The following is a 17546-nucleotide window of genomic DNA, read 5'->3' as shown; positions in this document are numbered from 1 at the left end:
TGATTAATGATAGTTAAGAATTACATAAATTTCTATTTATGCTTAATTCTAATGATTTTTATGTAATTTCTCTCTCTCACTCAAGAAATGGTCATACTCATGACCCATTCTCAATCCAAATGAAGCTTTTCATAAAGCTTTTCCTTAATCCAAGATTAATCTATGCTTGAGGTCAAATTAATGGCTTTTTTCTATGCTTTTAGTTTATGTATTTCATGAATATTGATGATTCAAATCATTATTGGATTAATGATCCAATTAAGGATCATTCTAATCATTTTCTTAATGATAAGCTTTATCCTTTAAAATAAATTGAGATTTATCAGTCATAGTAGCGGAGCTATGGTAAAATTTTTATAAAAATTACACATAAAATAATTTTATTCAAAGCATGAAAAGAGAACTTCCTACCATATTCTAGGAATTATCATCCTAGATTAATTGAAAGAATTTTATTGTAATCATGGAGAAATTGATTTTTATGTTATGCATAATTGATGATTATTTTATTGTAAAAGTGTTTTTTATCATATTTGGATTTCATGCATAGAGGTATGCATAAAAGAATTATTATTTTAATATAAAAGTGTTTCTTTTATCATATTTGAATTTCATGCATAGAGCTATGCATAAAAGTTGATTATTTTATTATAAAATTTTTTCTTTTATCATATTTGGATTTCATGCATAGAGGTATGCATAAAAATTGATTATTTTATTATAAAAGTGTGACTTTTATCATATTTGGATTTCATGCATAGAGGTATGCATAAAAGTTGACTATTTTATTATAAAAGTTTTTCTTTTATCATATTTGGATTTCATGCATAGAGGTATGCATAAAAATTGATTATTTTATTATAAAAGTGTGACTTTATCATATTTGGATTTCATGCATAGAGGTATGCATAAAAGTTGATTATTTTATTATAAAAGTGTGACTTTTATCATATTTGGATTTCATGCATATAGAGGTATGCATAAAAGTTGATTATTTTATTATAAAAGTGTGACTTTTATCATATTTGGATTTCATGCATAGAGGTATGCATAAAAGTTGATTATTTTATTATAAAAGTGTGACTTTTATCATATTTGGATTTCATGCATAGAGGTATGCATAAAAGTTGATTATTTTATTATAAAAGTGTGACTTTTATCATTTTTGGATTTCATGCATAGAGGTATGCATAAAAGTTGATTATTTTATTGTAAAAGTGTTACTTTTATCATATTGGATTTCATGTATAGAGGTATGCATAAAAGATATTCTTTTTATACTAAAAGTGTGATTTTCATCATAAATGGATTTTATGCATAACTTAGATGCATAAGAGAAATTCTTTTATTCTAAAAGTGTAATTCCTACCAAATTGAATTTATGCATAAGAAGATGCATAAAAGATTGATTTTTAATTCAAAAGTGTCATTCTCATCTAAATTGAATTTATGCATAGGAAGATGCATAAAAGATTGAAATTTAATTCAAAAGTGTCATTTTCATTTAAAATGAATTTATGCATAGGAAGATGCATAAAAGATTGATTTTTACTTTGAAAGTATTAATCTCCTTAAATAGGATTTATGCATAAATAAATGTGTAAAGAAATCTTATATCAAATTTAAGGATTCTCTTGTATTCTATAAATAGATATGAGATGTGATAGGATGTGATAAGAGGTGTATAAGATGTGATAAGAGGTGTATAAGATGTGATAAGAGGTGATAAGATGCTTATGAAATAAGTTAGGAGGTGATAAGATGAATTAAGATGTGATAAGATGTGTATGGGATGAGATAAGAAGTGTATGTGATAGGATAAGATGTATATGGGTTGTGATAGAGCGAGAATGGATGTGATGTAAAAGATTAGATGTGAAGCATATGGGATTATATGAATGGGAATGTGGAAATGGATGTATGTATGTGGATGTGTGGATGTGGAGATGGGAGTGTGGATGTATGAATGTGAAAATGGATGTATGCATGAAGATGTATATGCATAGATGTGAATGTGGATGTAGATGTGGCTGTATAGATGTGAATGTGGAATGTGGATGTGGATGTATGTATGTATGTGGATGTAGATGTGGATGTATAGATGTGAATGGGAATGTGGATGTGGATGTGGATGTATGTGAATGTGGATGTAGATGTGGATGTATAGATGTGAATGTGGAATGGGAATGTGGATGTGGATGTAGATGTGGATGTATAGATGTGAATGTGGAATGTGGAATGTGGATGTGGATGTATGTGTGTATGTATGTGGATGTAGATGTGGATGTATAGATGTGAATGGGAATGTGGATGTGGATGTATGTATGTATGTGGATGTGGATGTATGAATGAGAACATGATAGTGGATGTATGCATGTGGATGTGGATGTATGGATGTGGATATGGATGTGTATGTATGAATGTGGATATGGGATGTGAATGTATAAATGAGGATGAGAAAATGGAGGTAAGCATGTAGATATGGATGTATGGATGTGGATGTGGATGTATGGATGTATGGATGTGGATATGGGATGTGAATGTATAAATGAGGATGAGAAAATGGAGGTAAGCATGTAGATATGGATGTATGGATGTGAATGTGGATATGGATGTGGATGTATGGATGTGGATATGGATGTGATTATATGATATGTGATGTGAAGGAATCTGAAGTGAAGAGATGGAAAATGATGTGATTGGATGAGTACACATATAAATGGAATGTGGAATAAGTAATGTGGATTAATGAGGGATAATGTGAAAAAATGAGAGTTAATATAGAAATTGTATTTGTAAACTGTTTGTAAATGCTGTTTGTAAATGGCTGTTTTATGTCAAGAATGCTGGGGAAGCATTTTGACCGTCTTGTGATTAAGGTCGTGGAGACCTAACTGATAAAGTTGCAACTGCTGATGGAGAGTCAATGGAGGACGTCTCGCGTAGCAAGGTCGACCGAGGTCTTGACCAGCCTCGGTTCGATTAAAATGGTGAGCTTCCGGTACGGTGGATGAGGGACCAAGGAAGCGGCCTATGAGTGAAGCGCTAGGGCGCCTGCGAAGGATCCTAGAGGGTGCTGACCATATGGTGCTCGGGCTCTGGGTCGCCTAGGATACCCACGCGTGCGTCGAGGAAGATATTGGAACAAGGAGTAAGAGTTGTTTTGTGAAACCGGGCATGGATCTGGTTGATTGACCTTGCTGGTCTTCAATGGATGAGTCCATGGCTCTTTATATGGATCTGTTGGTTGATCTTGCTGATCTTCAACGAGAGTCCATCTTGATTTTTATAAGTGATTATATTGCCGAGTATTATGGGCTAGGAACTATTGAAAAGGCCCCTTAGTGGACAGGTGGTGAGCGTTCTAGTTGCCAATGATGCCATAGATACTCTGATGAAGGAATGATGGGAAATTGAATCAACCGGATAAATTGAAAGATTGTGATCAGTGATACTATGGTTTCATTAAAAGATTGTTTTAAAGTTAGCCGATGTTGAGAAAAAGGTAATTTCATATTGGGTGTGTAAGTGGTGTGACTAGTTTTATGTTGCATGAACTTCCGGCTAGGGGGCCTTGGAACTCTTTTCCTTGGTACCCGAGACAAAACCTAACCAAATTCCTAATTGGATCCCATCACTACAGTGGTTGGGCGGTTGGCTAACCCATGATTTGGATGGGGTTAGTCTGGACTGATGGATCCGTAAATCGAGATTTAATTTCTATTATTACGATAGATGAAGTAAATCCCGGATAGTAATTGTTCTATGGATAGGAATCAACGGCTGTGCCTCTTGATGGGGAAAAAAGCGTTGATCCCAATGATCCAAGTGCAAGTTTCTTCCTTGATCTAACCAAGTACCGTTAGAGGTGCAGTCGGATCAGTTTGATCAGTAATGATCTTGACTACGTTAGAGTAAAGAGTTATCCTGGTGGAATCGCCCGTACTTTTCCGGTAAAGGAAGTTTTTCCGGTTTCGGTTTTGGACAAACCGACGGATTAGTCTCTTGTCCAGATATCCGTGGGCGAGGCCCCGAATGTGGGACCCCTGTCTCACGCGAGAAGTGCTACTTCCGCTGCCAGTATCCTGAATCCGTTGCTCGGTGGGAACAGGGGGATCTCACATAGTGGGATCGTCAAAGTGGGAAAACAGATCATGAGCAAGTTGACGATAGTAGTGCATAAGTGGATGGAGTGTTTTAGAAGTGCCAAGAAGCTGATATATCACTAATTGTGAATCCCCTTTAACATGAATCTTAGATGTTCCCAACTTCCTCAAAGCTTGCAACCCAATTAACAAAGCTTGGTATTCTACAATATTATTGCTAAAATGATCACCCAAACTAATCCCAAGAAGGCTAATACACCCATCAAGAGAAGGATATGGAGGACATAGAGTGAGAAAAGAGATGGATAGAGAGAAAGAGGAGGATGTAGAGAGAGAGAGAGAGAGAGAGAGAGAGAGAGAGAGAGAGAGAGAGAGAGAGAGAGAATAAGAGGTAAGAGAAGGATAAAGAGAGGGAGGGAGGGAGGGAGGGAGGGTAGAGAGAGTGAGCAAAGAGACAAATATAAAGAGAGAAGAACAATAAAAAGACTTGAATGTCATTTGGAGAGAGGAGAGGAGAGGAGAGGAAGGGATGAGAGAGAGAGAGAGAGAGAGAGAGAGAGAGAGAGAGAGAGAGAGAGGAAGGAGGAGGGAAGGATCAAGGTTGGTGGTGGAGGGGGCTGGGCTAGGCAGAGAGAGAGAGAGAGAGAGAGAAAAGAGATGGATAGAGAGAAAGAGGAGGATATAGAGAGCGAGAGAGAGAAGGAGAATAAGAGGTAAGAGAAGGAGAGAGAGAGAGAGAGAGAGAGAGAGAGAGAGAGAAGGATAGATAGATAGAGAGAGAGAGAGAGAGAGAGAGAGAGAGAGAGAGAGAGAGAGAGAGAGAGAGAGAGGGTGAGCAAAGAGATAGATATAGAGAGATAAGAGCAACAAAAAGACTTGAATGTCATTTGGAGAGGAGAGGAGAGGAAGGGACGATGGATAGATAGAGAGAGAAATGAAGGAGGAGGGAAGGATAAAGGTTGGTGGTGGAGGGGCCTGGGCTAGGCTGGGTGGTGGTGGTGGTGGTGGTGGTGGAGGGGGTTGGGCTAGGCTTTGCTAGGCTGAACAGTGGTGGGTGGAGATGGTGGTGGCAATAGTTAGAGAGAGATTATTCAAGTAGAGAGAGAGGGTAGCCAATAAAAGCTCCCTCCACCAAGCTCCCTCGGTGACCATCCCCATTCTCCGACTACCTCGATGTACTCTCACTCCACCCTTGGCCTCTTCACCCTCACCTGCTCCCTCCTTGAAAGCCTATGAACTCCCAAGAGATATACCGACCTTGCCATCACCCAATTGGAACTGTCTTCTCCATTTGGCAAACGAGGTATAGAGTACGAAACTTGCAATGGGGTGCTGGCTACATAGCCTGGGGATACAAAACCTATTTTCAAGGTGCCAAAAAAAAACTTGCCATGGCCGTACCAACCTCTACCTCAACTGTCACGGTCGTACCATTCTCTATCCCGATTGCCACAGTTGTACTACCAAACAGAAGCGTACACCCATTCCATTCACTATGCCACGACTGTACCAACCTGACGCCACAGCCGTATACCAATTCTGAAGCCACAGCCATACCATCTGAAGTGTATGCCCGTACCCTGGAGATGCCACGCCCGTGCCAAACTTTTTCACGGCCGCCGTGTCCTTCCTTCAAACCTATAAATATGGGCCCACCACTTCCTTTTCCTCACTCTTTGCTCTCTCCCTAGCTAAACTCTTGCAAATTTTTTTCTTGAGCTTCCACTTCATACCCCCTATCCTCCACTCCATGGCAGAACATTCAGACTCCTCCCCCTTGAGGTCCTCCCCCACACTCCTGTGAGACCCCTCTTCCCCCTCCGTGCACCAGATTCCTAGTTGCTACTAGCAACGGAAGTAGCTTCCTCTTGCGCGGGGCAAGGTTTCCCACTCGGGGCCTCACCCTCGAGTATCTAGGCACGAGACTAATCAGGCGGTCATTCCGAAACCGAAACCAGGAAAATTTCCCTTGCCTAGAAAACGGGGACGATTCCACCTTTTTTATTTTCTTATGGATTTTCTTATGAATTTAACGGGGTCAAGAGACTAAACTATCCTTCACCTGATTAAACTAGATAGAAGGAAAACTATCATTGACTTAATTTGAATAAATCAACGCTTTTTCCTAACCAAAATCAGGCACAGTCGTTGATCTAATCATTTGAGGAAATCAATGCTTTTTTCCTAACCGAAATCACGCACAGCCGTTGATCTACTCATTTGAGAAATTCTTCAGGTTTTTATTTAACTACTCGAATTCTAAGCATATTTATTTAACTACTCGAATTCTAAGTGTATTCTTATTATTTCAATGAAGTGTTAATTATATTAACACTTCACTGATTTCAGCCTAATCCCATCTGGCCCATGGGTTAGCCCACCACTGGAATCGGTAGAACTAGACAATTACTCACCCACCCATAATTGAATGTCTTTCTTAACTTTTGCTTTCGAATACAGATACGCACATACTCCTCTTTAAAACTTTAGCTCAATCCTTTAAGAAAACAAGATTTCTATGCAAGTTTTCAGTTTGATTTTCTTTTGAATACAAGAAGTATTTCTTGAATCAGTATCCCCAAAACTTCTTGATCGAAATTTTGAATTTCATACCAGAATTCCTCGAATTTTATAACCTTGATCCACATATCAATTCGAAGGGTCTCAAACTTAGTTTCAGATTTGGCAGGAATTTTGACTGTATTTTTCTAAACTGGTCACACCTTCTTTCTTAGAAGATGGCGAAAGAGTTTGGTCTTGGTCATAATATCTGATTCAAGGTTCGAGTCGGATAAGATTTTTCCTGAACTATCTTTCTCAAAAAGGTCCAGTAATTCAGTTACTATTTTACTAAATTTCTTTCTTTGAATATTCACTTAACTGATTTCTAAATTAGTTACGAATTTCGCTGAGGAATAAATTAATCATTTATCTGAATATTTCAATCTCGATAGATTTTTTGATTTTTATTTTTACAATCCGTGTGAATATAAAACGATAAAAATTTCTCTCTTAGAGTATTTAATTATTCATTTATCAATTACTCATAGAATTTAAACATAGAATTGAAGAGAATTCTAATTTTGATATAAAAATTCGTTATGTATCTGTTTATGCATAAAAATCAACTTCAATGGGAATAACATTTTTATTTAAAAAAATCCTTTTATGCATCTATTTATGCATAAAATCAATTTTAATAGGAATAACACTTTTTAAAATAAAGAGAATTTCTTTATGCATCTTTCTATGCATAAAAATCAATTTTAATAAGAATAACATTTTTGTAATAAAAAAATTCCTTTATGCATCTTTCTATGCATAAAAATCAATTTTAATACGAAAAACACTTTTGTAATTTAAAAAAATTCCTTTATGAATATTTTTATGCATAAAAATCAATTTTAATAAGAAAAACACTTTTGTAATAAAAAATTTCCTTTATGCATCTTTCTATGCATAAAAATCAAATTTAATAAGAATAACACTTTTGTAATTGAAAATTTTCATTTCTGCATCTTTCTATGCATAAAAATCAATTTTAATAAGAAAAACACTTTTGTAATTTAAAAAAAAAATTTATGCATAAAAATCAATTTTAATAAGAATAACACTTTTGTAATTAAAAAAATACTGTGTGCATCTTTCTATGCTTAAAAATCAATTTTAATAAGAATGACACTTTTGTAATTAAAAAAATCCTTTATGCATCTTTCTATGCATAGAAATCAAATTTGATAAGAATAACACTTTTGTAATAAAAAAAATTTCTTTATGCATCTTTCTATGCATAAAATTCAATTTTAATAATTAATATCAGTGATATCCATGCATATTCATAGGTGAACATGTACATGGAGTAATTAGAATATTTCTTTTAGATGCAAAAATGGTAGGAATTACTCTTTTGGAATAACATAAAAACAAACTTTCTTTTTCACAAAATTCTGGAAAATTTTGCCATAACCTTCTTTGTATGGCTGACCATTTCTCATTTTTATCATTCTTTATTTAACTTAATTAACCCAAATTAAAATTATAGAACTCTAATCTACACAATTTTCTAAATTCAAGAGAGTAAACAATAAGAAGAGTTTAATTAATCCCTTAGGTAATCTTTCTAGGCTTGAGAAAGGTTGAAATGTAAAGAAGAGAAGGGGGTGGCCTTTTTATCAAAGGCATAGCATTTGAATTTAATTCAAACATTTACAAAACATAAAAATCAAGAAAACCATAGATTTTTCATTAAAATTTATAAACAAGGTAAGAAAATTAGCTTACATGGAGTTTGTAATCTCTCCTTTGGCTTGAGGGATTGAGGGTTCTACTCTTGTTTAAAGCAAGAGTGGCCACCAATTCACTTTGGAGAAGATTAGGCCAAAAACAATTGAATTATTAAAAAAATCAATGTAGATGGCTCAGGGCAGGAGTAGAGTAACAGTGCATAAACACCATTAAGCTTTTACAAAGGGGGAGGCTTCTTTTTATAGGAAAAAGTGAGCCTCTAACCAAGCAAAGTGATTCTAGAATTTTCTAGATCAGTTTAGTCAATTTTTGACCATTTTTTGGTCAGTTTTCAGCTTACTTTTTGGATCTAGTTTTGAAACAGGAGAGAGGAGAGATGAAAATATCTCATTTTATTGATTAAAAATTGGAGGTAATGATGAGAAAAAGGCGCATACTTCATGAGGGGAGATCCCCACTCTGAGGTGTCAAAATTCAGTTTTTTAATTCTTTTCTTTGTTCTTCATCTTATGTGAGCATTTACTCATTTTTGGGGGGTTTTTGTTTTATTCTTAAATTTATCTCCTCCCTACATTTAGATGAATCTTATTGGTCCATAAGAACTTTAATTGGACCATAATCCAAAATTTTTAGAAAATCTTGACCCTTAGGCTAAGGTCTTTTGTGCTTATTATAATTTATTTCTAATGCACCTTAGGAATTTCTTTTTAAACTTCTGTTTCAGGAAAATTTATTTTAATAAGAAGGGATATTTTTCCATCCAAAGATATCTAAAAACTGAATTACCGCTCTCTAGAATATTTTCTCTCTCTAGGCCAAAACAGGTAGAAACAAGATCTTTTATTATTCTGAAAAGGGGATTGAATACAAGGGAAGAAACTGGACATCTTCTCAGGGGCTGGGGAGGAATCTTACATCCTCTCCCACTTGAAAAACGCAAGATGTCCTCATCTCGTAAACTGGGAGTACTCTCGCATCAGGGGATTGATTACAGAGGGGAAGAAACTGGACATCTTAAGGGGATGGGGAGGAATCTTACATCCTCTCCCACTTGAAAAACGTGAGATGTCCTCACCTTGCAAACTAGGAGTACTCCCGCATCAGTTCGGCTTCTTTCTCCCAGGTGGCGTGCTCAAAAGGATAGAACTTCCATTAAACTAATAATTCTCTCAGAATTCTGTTCATGAGAACCTTCTCTCAAACATCAAGGATTCTCTCAGAATTCTGTTCCTGATAACCTTCTCTCGAACATCAAGGATTTCTTCAGGTTGGAGTTCCATCTGCCCTTGGGTTGAAGAAGTTAAGAGTTCATCATTAAGCACGGCCTCGGTACATACTTCTTAATTTGGCTGACATGAAATACATTATGTCATGGGCTTCATTCAGAATTTGACCCTTAGTTCCCTCATGATTGGGAATGCATAGCCTGCTATTATAATACATAATTCCTTCATCATTGGGAATGCATAGCCTGCTATTATAATACATAATTCCTTCGGGAATGCATAGTCTGCTATTATAATACATAATTCCTTCATCCAGGCTGTACCCTTGAACTCGATTCAACTCCTGAGGAGTTTTGCTTTCCTGCATAAGTAGGGTAGCAATATGGCCAAAGAATCTATCCTGCATGATCTTCTCTCTTGCTTCATTAATCAATGGATTTGACACTACTGTAATTGCAAGCAAGGAGGCTTTTCTACTAAGGGCAACTACTACCACATTTTCTTTGCATGGGCGGTACTTGATTTCAAAATCAAATTCCTGCAGGGTCTGCATCCACCTTCTTTGGCGCATGTTGAGATCCTTCTAAGTGAAGATCCACTTTAAGCTCTGATGATCTGTCATCAAAGTGAATCTTTGACCCAGTAGGTAATGTCTCCACAACTTCAGGGCATAGACTACTGAAAGTAGCTCCATGTCGTGGATAGCATAATTTCTCTCATGCGTTCTGAGTTTTTGGGATTCATAGGCCACAGTGCATGACCTTCCTACATGGCACACATCCCAGGGCAAAATCACTGGCATCAATTACCTCAAAGGAGGGTAGAGAGAAATTTGGCAACTTCAGAACGGGATTGGTTACCAAGGCGGTCTTCAGCTTATCAAAAGCACTCTCAGACCATTGAAACGGGGTATTCTTCTTAAGAAGATTAGTCAAGGGAGAAGCTATGAGAGCATACTTAGGTATAAAAATTCTATACCAACCATACTGTGGAGAAAAAGAGCATGTCTGTGAATGACTATGCGTTGAAGATAAAGGGTATTGTGGAATCCCTTGCATCTATTGGTGTGTCAGTAGATGATGATGATAAAGTGGAGGTCTGTCTACGTGGTCTCGGGCCACAATACAAGGCGTTCAAGACGTCTATTCAGACTCGGGAAAACATTCCCAACTTTACAGATTTGGTGTCTATGCTGATTATAGAAGAGAAGAGCTTGGGTGAAGACCAACAGTCTTCACAAAACAAAAACAGTTTAGCGCAACAGGCCTTCTACACAAGTTCAGGAAGAGGACGAGGTAGAGGAGGCCGTGGACGCGGTCAAGGAGGTGGCCGAACAGATAATCAGAATTATGGACAGCAGCAGCAATAACAATAGTCCCAGAATCAACAACAACAACAACAACAATACGCAGGTGGAAGAGGCAAATTCAGAGGCAGGGGGAGTCAAAGAGGCCGTGGAAATTGGCAAAGGCAATATAATGATGCACGTGAATGCTATTATTGTGGTAAGCCTGGACATCTGCAGGTAGAATGTTATAAGAAGCAGGTTGACATGCAAAATGGGAAAGTGCAGCAAAACAACTATGCATCCTCCTCAAGCAGAAATAATGAGGATAATGAAAGGTTGTTTGTTATGCAGCATGTTGTGAATGCCATGTCTGAAAATGTTGATGCAGCACAAAAAGATGATGCATGGTATGTGGATTCAGGTGCTTCGAACCACATGACAAGTCATGGGGAGTGGTTCAAGGAGATGAAAAACCCGAAAAGACCAAGTTTTGTGGAAACAGGGGATGACACTGCTCATCCAATTGCCCATGTTGGAGATGTGCCATTGTCTATGCAGGATGGCAAAGTGAAGTACCTTGCAGATGTACCTTGCAGGATGGCAAAGTGAAGTACCTTGCAGATGTACTTCACGTTTCGAACATAACAAAGAATCTGGTTTCAGTTGACCAGATGATTGAGCAGGGTTTGCAGGTTCGGTTTAATCCTGATGGTTGTTATGTTGAAGATTTTAAAGACAAGTGCAGGTTGGTTGCAAAAGGCAACAGAGTGGGCAGAATGTTTACATTGAATGTAGACATGCCTGAAATGAGTGCTGCGATGTTTGCAAACGGTTCAGGAATTGTTGCAGACACAGACATTTGGCATAAAAGGATTGGACATGTGAATGTGCAGAGATTGAAGTCTATGCAGACTAAAGGAATTGTGACAGGGCTGCCAAAATTTAAAGTGGAAGGTATGCAGAAAATATGTGAAGCATGCCAATTTGGGAAGCAAACAAAGCATGTGTTTCCACGTAACAGATATGTGAGCAGAAATGCACTAGATGTTGTGCATTCAGATGTATGGGGTCCTATGAAGACCATATCTATGGGAGGCTGCAAGTATTATGTGACTTTCATTGATGACCACACAAGGAAATTGTGGGTATATTTCATGAAGGAGAAGAGTGAGGTGTTCACTCACTTTCAGAATTTTAGAGTTTTGGTTGAAAAGCAAACAGGGAAATATGTAAAGTGCCTAAGGTCAGATGGAGGGGGAGAGTACTTCTCTAATGAGTTCTCTAAATTTTTGAAGAAGAATGGTATTCGGAGATAGTTTACATGCAGATACACTCCGCAACAAAATGGAGTTGCTGAGTGGAAAAACAGGCACATTGTTGAGATTGCACGAGCATTGATGGAAGAGAAGAATATGCCGCATAGCTATTGGGTTGAGGCTGTTTCTACAGCAGTATACATCATGAAGAGGACTCCAACTGTAGCCATACATGATGTAACTCCAGAGGAGAGGTTTACTGGCAGAAAACCAGATTTGTCTCATCTGAAAGTCTTTGGATGCATTGCATATGTGCATGTGCCAGATGAGCTGAGAACTAAGCTGGATCCGAAAGCTAAAAAATGTGTGTTTATTGGATATTCTCTTGAGCAAAAGGGATACAGGTGTTATAACCCTGCTACATGTGAGTTAAGGGTAAGCAGGGATGTTGTCTTTGATGAGATGAGCAGCTGGTATGCTGCTAAAAAAGAAGCTGTTTCGGGGTTGATGTGAGTGGAAGTGTGGTTGCACAGAATGCAGGTCAGCAATCACAGTCTTTGAGTGGACCAGGAGAGTCCTCATCTAGTGGGTCTATTGATAGACCATGGAGTGGTAGGCTGCGTCATAATACCAGTCCTGCAAATGTGATTAGTACATCACGTAAAGGAAAAGAGAAAGTGGTTGAGCCCGTTGGTATGCCTGACATTTCTGCAGGGCATTCTCATGTTGATGGAGAGTCTAGTGGCTCAGATATGAGCCTTGATGAGGAGCTTGGGATCCCAGCTATGAGAACACCTGGTGTAAAGAAGGCTATGGAAGCCATGAATGCAAAGCTGCGAAGATCTGGGAGAGTGAAAAATCCTGTGCAGAGATTTACCTATGATGGTTATGTGGCACATCACTATGCATATATGGCAAAGGTTGTGCAGGTTGTTGAGCCCACATGCATTGATGAGGCTGTTGGAAATGTGTGTTGGGAGAAAGCTATGGATGAGGAGATGGATGCACTATATGGAAATGAGACTTGGGATTTAGTGCAATTGCCTGAAGGCAAGAAAGCCATTAGATGCAAGTGGGTGTACAAAGTAAAACATAACAGTGATGGAAGCATAAACAGGTACAAGGCTAGATTGGTAGCTAAAGGATATGCGCAGACATATGGCATTGATTATGAGAAAACTTTCAGCCCAGTTGCCAAGATGGCAACAGTGAGAGTTGTGATAGCAGTGGCTGCGTCAAAGCAATGGTCTTTACATCAGATGGATGTAAAGAATGCATTCTTGCATGGGGATTTGCAAGAAGAGGTGTATATGTTGCAGCCACCTGGTTATGAGGATGTGGGTCACCCCGAGCATGTTTGCAGGTTGAAGAAAGCCTTGTATGGCTTAAAACAAGTACCAAGAGCATGGTCTGACAAGATTTTTGAATATCTTGTCACTATTGGCTTTCATGTAGCCAATGCAGATTTCTCGCTGTATGTGAGACACATGGTGATAGAGGGGTTATGCTTGTTGTCATCTATGTAGATGACTTGATCATTACGGGGGACCATGATGCAGAGATCTTTGATGTAAAGATCTTGCTTAGACAGAAGTTTGAGATGAAGGATCTGGGGGAGCTCAGATATTTCTTGGACATTGAGGTGATTAGGTCACCACATGGTATTGGATTACTGCAGAGACAGTATGGCTTGGACATGTTGTCCAAGTATGGTATGACAGGCTGTAAGCCTATTTCCATGCCATTGGATCAGAATGGTAAGTTGAGTGCAGATTCAGGAGAGATATTGGAGGATCCTACTATGTATAGGCGCATAGTAGGAAGTTTGATCTACATGACAATCACCAGACCAGATTTGAGCTATGCTGTTGGGTTGGAGAGTCAGTTTATGCAGGTTCCACGGAAACCGCATTTGGATGCAGTGAGATGCATACTGAGGTATGTGAGGTCTACTTTGCATTGTGGACTATTCTATGAGACTGGGACAGAGATATGTGTACATGGGTACACAGATGCTGATTGGGCTGGTAGTATCTCAGATAGAAGATCTACCAGTGGATTCATGTTTTCTTTGGGGAGTGCTGCTGTGACTTGGAGCAGCAAGAAGCAGCCCACGGTTGCTCTATCTAGTACTACAGAGACTGAGTACAGAGGAGCTGCTATGGCAGCATGTGAGGTAGCTTGGTTGAGAAATCTACTTGCAGATTTGGGTCTATCAGTGGATAGACAAGTTGTCATTTTTTGTGACAACATTAGCAGTATACAATTGGCCAGGAGCCCAGTCTTTCATGCTCGTACGAAGCACATAGAGGTTCACTACCATTTCGTTAGAGAGAAGGTCTTGGCAGGAGACCTTGACCTTGCTTATGTCAGCACAGAGGATCAGGTAGCTGACATCTTCACCAAAGCATTGGGTACAGAGAAGCTCCATAGATTCAGGGCTTCACTTGGTGTACATGAGATGGAGTTGAGCTCAAGGGGGAGTGTTGAGATATCGAGCTCGTCTAGTGAGGCTGATGACCCACCTGGGGGATAGGCCCCACACTTACACCACTGGCATGGTTGGTGAGATCTTGGGTGATATGCGGCCAGTGGGATGACAGGCTGTGTGACAGCCATTCTAGAGATTGGCATAGTTATAGCGCCAGCTCATTTAGTTGGGTTCACACTATAGAGAACCCATGTATGTATTGGTTGAGTACCTTTCATATTGTGTGTACTCTTATCTTTGTATATGGTGTGTTGAGTGTTGTGTGAAGAAGAAGAAGATTTTCAGCCTCTCACCATGTGTGTTCTCTATTAGGGTTTTGTGAGTGTGTGTGTGCAAGAGCTCAAGCTCTCTTCCCCCTTGCATCTTTTCAGTCCACCCCTTTAAAGATAATGTGTACATATGTTAATTGCCATTGTCCACCCTACAATTTAATCGTAGTAGCCAAATCTATGATATGCAATAGGCTAGAGCTGAATCACCTTCAACCCTTAGCTATTCTATTTGTATGGTGATGAGAAACTTTTTCCAACATTGGGTATTGTTTAATAGTGTCCACCTTGGCTCCTAACAACCTTAACTCCATCCATCTACTAGCTAGAATTGTCCACATGTAACGAGAGTCATTTGGATTTCAGGAGGGTAAGGCCTGAAGAGGTTACCCAGTGAGAACAAAAGCTTTTGTTTGTGTATTTTTTCTAACTATGAGCTAATTGGTTTTTTAAATGATCATGCTATTGATTAATAAAAGGTACCTAGTGTGAGCATGAAAGTCATTTCCAAATCTTGGGTCCCCATCATGGTAGAGGGTACGAGAGACACCTCAAAGATGCATAATGTGAACTTCAATCTGATCCTATCACTGTGCAAGGAAGACTTCTATTTGTAGCTTGTTGCCAAAGGGCCAGTGCTTGAAAAGGCCAAAGAAGGAAACCCCTTTCGGTTCTAGTCATTCAATTTAAGAAGGCTTACAAACAAACGAGCTCAATTTTTGAGCTATTTTTTTTTCTGAGTAGTAGGTTGGAAGGATCTCATCCCTCTACTACACTGCTAATAGTTGGGTGCTAAATGTGAGAGCAGCTAGATTTATACAATGAGGATGCCCCCAGCTTGACCCCTTCTCTACTTATGGTGGTAGAGGCCATGAGTTACTTTTTGAAAGTGACCATTGTTGGCATAATTGGGATTGCTGATCTCACTGAATTTATAACAATGAGTTTGCAAATGATACCACAACTTTCTGGGAGGCTTAACACAAGAATCTCTATGGTTTTTAAGCTGTATTGGGTAACTTTTCTCTTGATGAGGTTCTATTATCAGCTCGGATAAATCTGTTGGATTTGGATCTCTATGGATGAGAAGGGGATTTACTTGGACTTTGCAGGGCACTACTATCGAACATTTGGGTTGTCAAGTTGGTTACTACAAAAAGCAATCTGGCACCTATATTGGAGAGCATTAGGGAGATGCAACTATGCGTGATGCTCCTGAACCCACAAAAACTTGCAATGAGTCCATCCCTCTCTCACTATGGAAAGCCTTTAAGGTCATCATGCTCCCAATAGACAAGGATGAGCCTCTAGCCCATTGATTGTTATCAATAGCCCAAATGACACCCATGCACATCACAGATGACATCATTCCACATGATGGATTATTTGAAAATCTCTCTCTGCTGGGAGGTTGTAAGAGACTATCTCACATAGGACTGAGTCTTCGCCATTCTTGGATAATGGAGACCAAAAATGGTGAAGGGGGCATCGTTTGTAAAATCCACCTTAGGTGAGGCTCCCACTCTCCATGCCATCCCTAACTTTCCTTCATGCTTGGTCTCCCAAGCAATGTAAGCTCTAAAATCACAAAATCTGACTACCAAAGGGGATTTCATAAAGTGGTGGATTGGATGTTGACCGATCATGGGTCCACCCTCTACCTTCCAGTGCCCTTCTCCACACACACCCCCCAGCTTCAGCAGCACTCCACAGGGTGCTTATTCAAATTCTTTGCCAAGCTTTCAAGGTTCTCCACCATCCTCCAACATTTCCATGCGCTTACTACTTCAACGTCTCATGCACAACTAAACTTCACCACAAATATCTCCTTCACACCACTTCTTATGGTAGCCTTCACACTAAGGCCTAATTCCAAGGATAGCCTTTAAAAACACCCATCTACCTACCATGCTAGAACCAAGCTAACTCTTTTTGTGCTTATAAAGTCACAAGCATCAAACTAAAACACTATCCAGTAATTCCAAATGAGAAGAGAGAGCAAAGAGAAGGGTAGAGAGAGAGACAGGGAGAGGATCAAGAGAGTGAGTAAAGAGAATGATAAAGAGAGTGAGATAGGGAGAGGACAGAGAGAGCTACAAAAGAGAGAGAAGGATAGAGAGAGAGTGAGAGCCAAGAGAAGGATAGAGAGAGAGAGAGATTAGGAGGATACAGAAAGTGAGAAAAGAGAAGGATAGAGAGCATAGTGAACTTCTTGAGAGGCCACTGTTGTGACCATGGTAGGAGTCTCTTTTAATGGGGGTTTCCTGAGGAAAAACCATGTTTCATAAGACATTAAGTTGTAATTAGCCCTTGTATCTACAAGAAAATATTTTTGGGTGAAGCTTGTCGGAGTGGTCATTCCTAACGATAACCGAGTAGGTTTCACCTCGCAATCCGCTTCTTCAACGTCTACGACTTGGGCCATCTTGACCACAATGTTTTTCCCCCAAAGTTTGGCTTGCGCTTCTTAGCCTCTTGTTGGGCTGCTTGTTTCATTTCTTCGTGTTTGGTTTTTTATTGTTTTTTGTCTCATGAATGGCCCTAAGGGTGGTTTTAGTTAGTGGGCCATAGTAGCGTTTCAATTTGCTACCATTGAAATATCTTGCCATCTCGATGCTATCGAGTGTCTCTATGCGCACTACGCCTTGTGGGGCTAACTCAGTCT

Source organism: Cibotium barometz, chromosome 27 (genome assembly GCF_041138505.1).
Source record: "Cibotium barometz isolate CiBa-2024 chromosome 27, ASM4113850v1, whole genome shotgun sequence".
NCBI lineage: Eukaryota > Viridiplantae > Streptophyta > Polypodiopsida > Cyatheales > Cibotiaceae > Cibotium > Cibotium barometz.
This window is presented reverse-complemented; position numbering follows the sequence as displayed.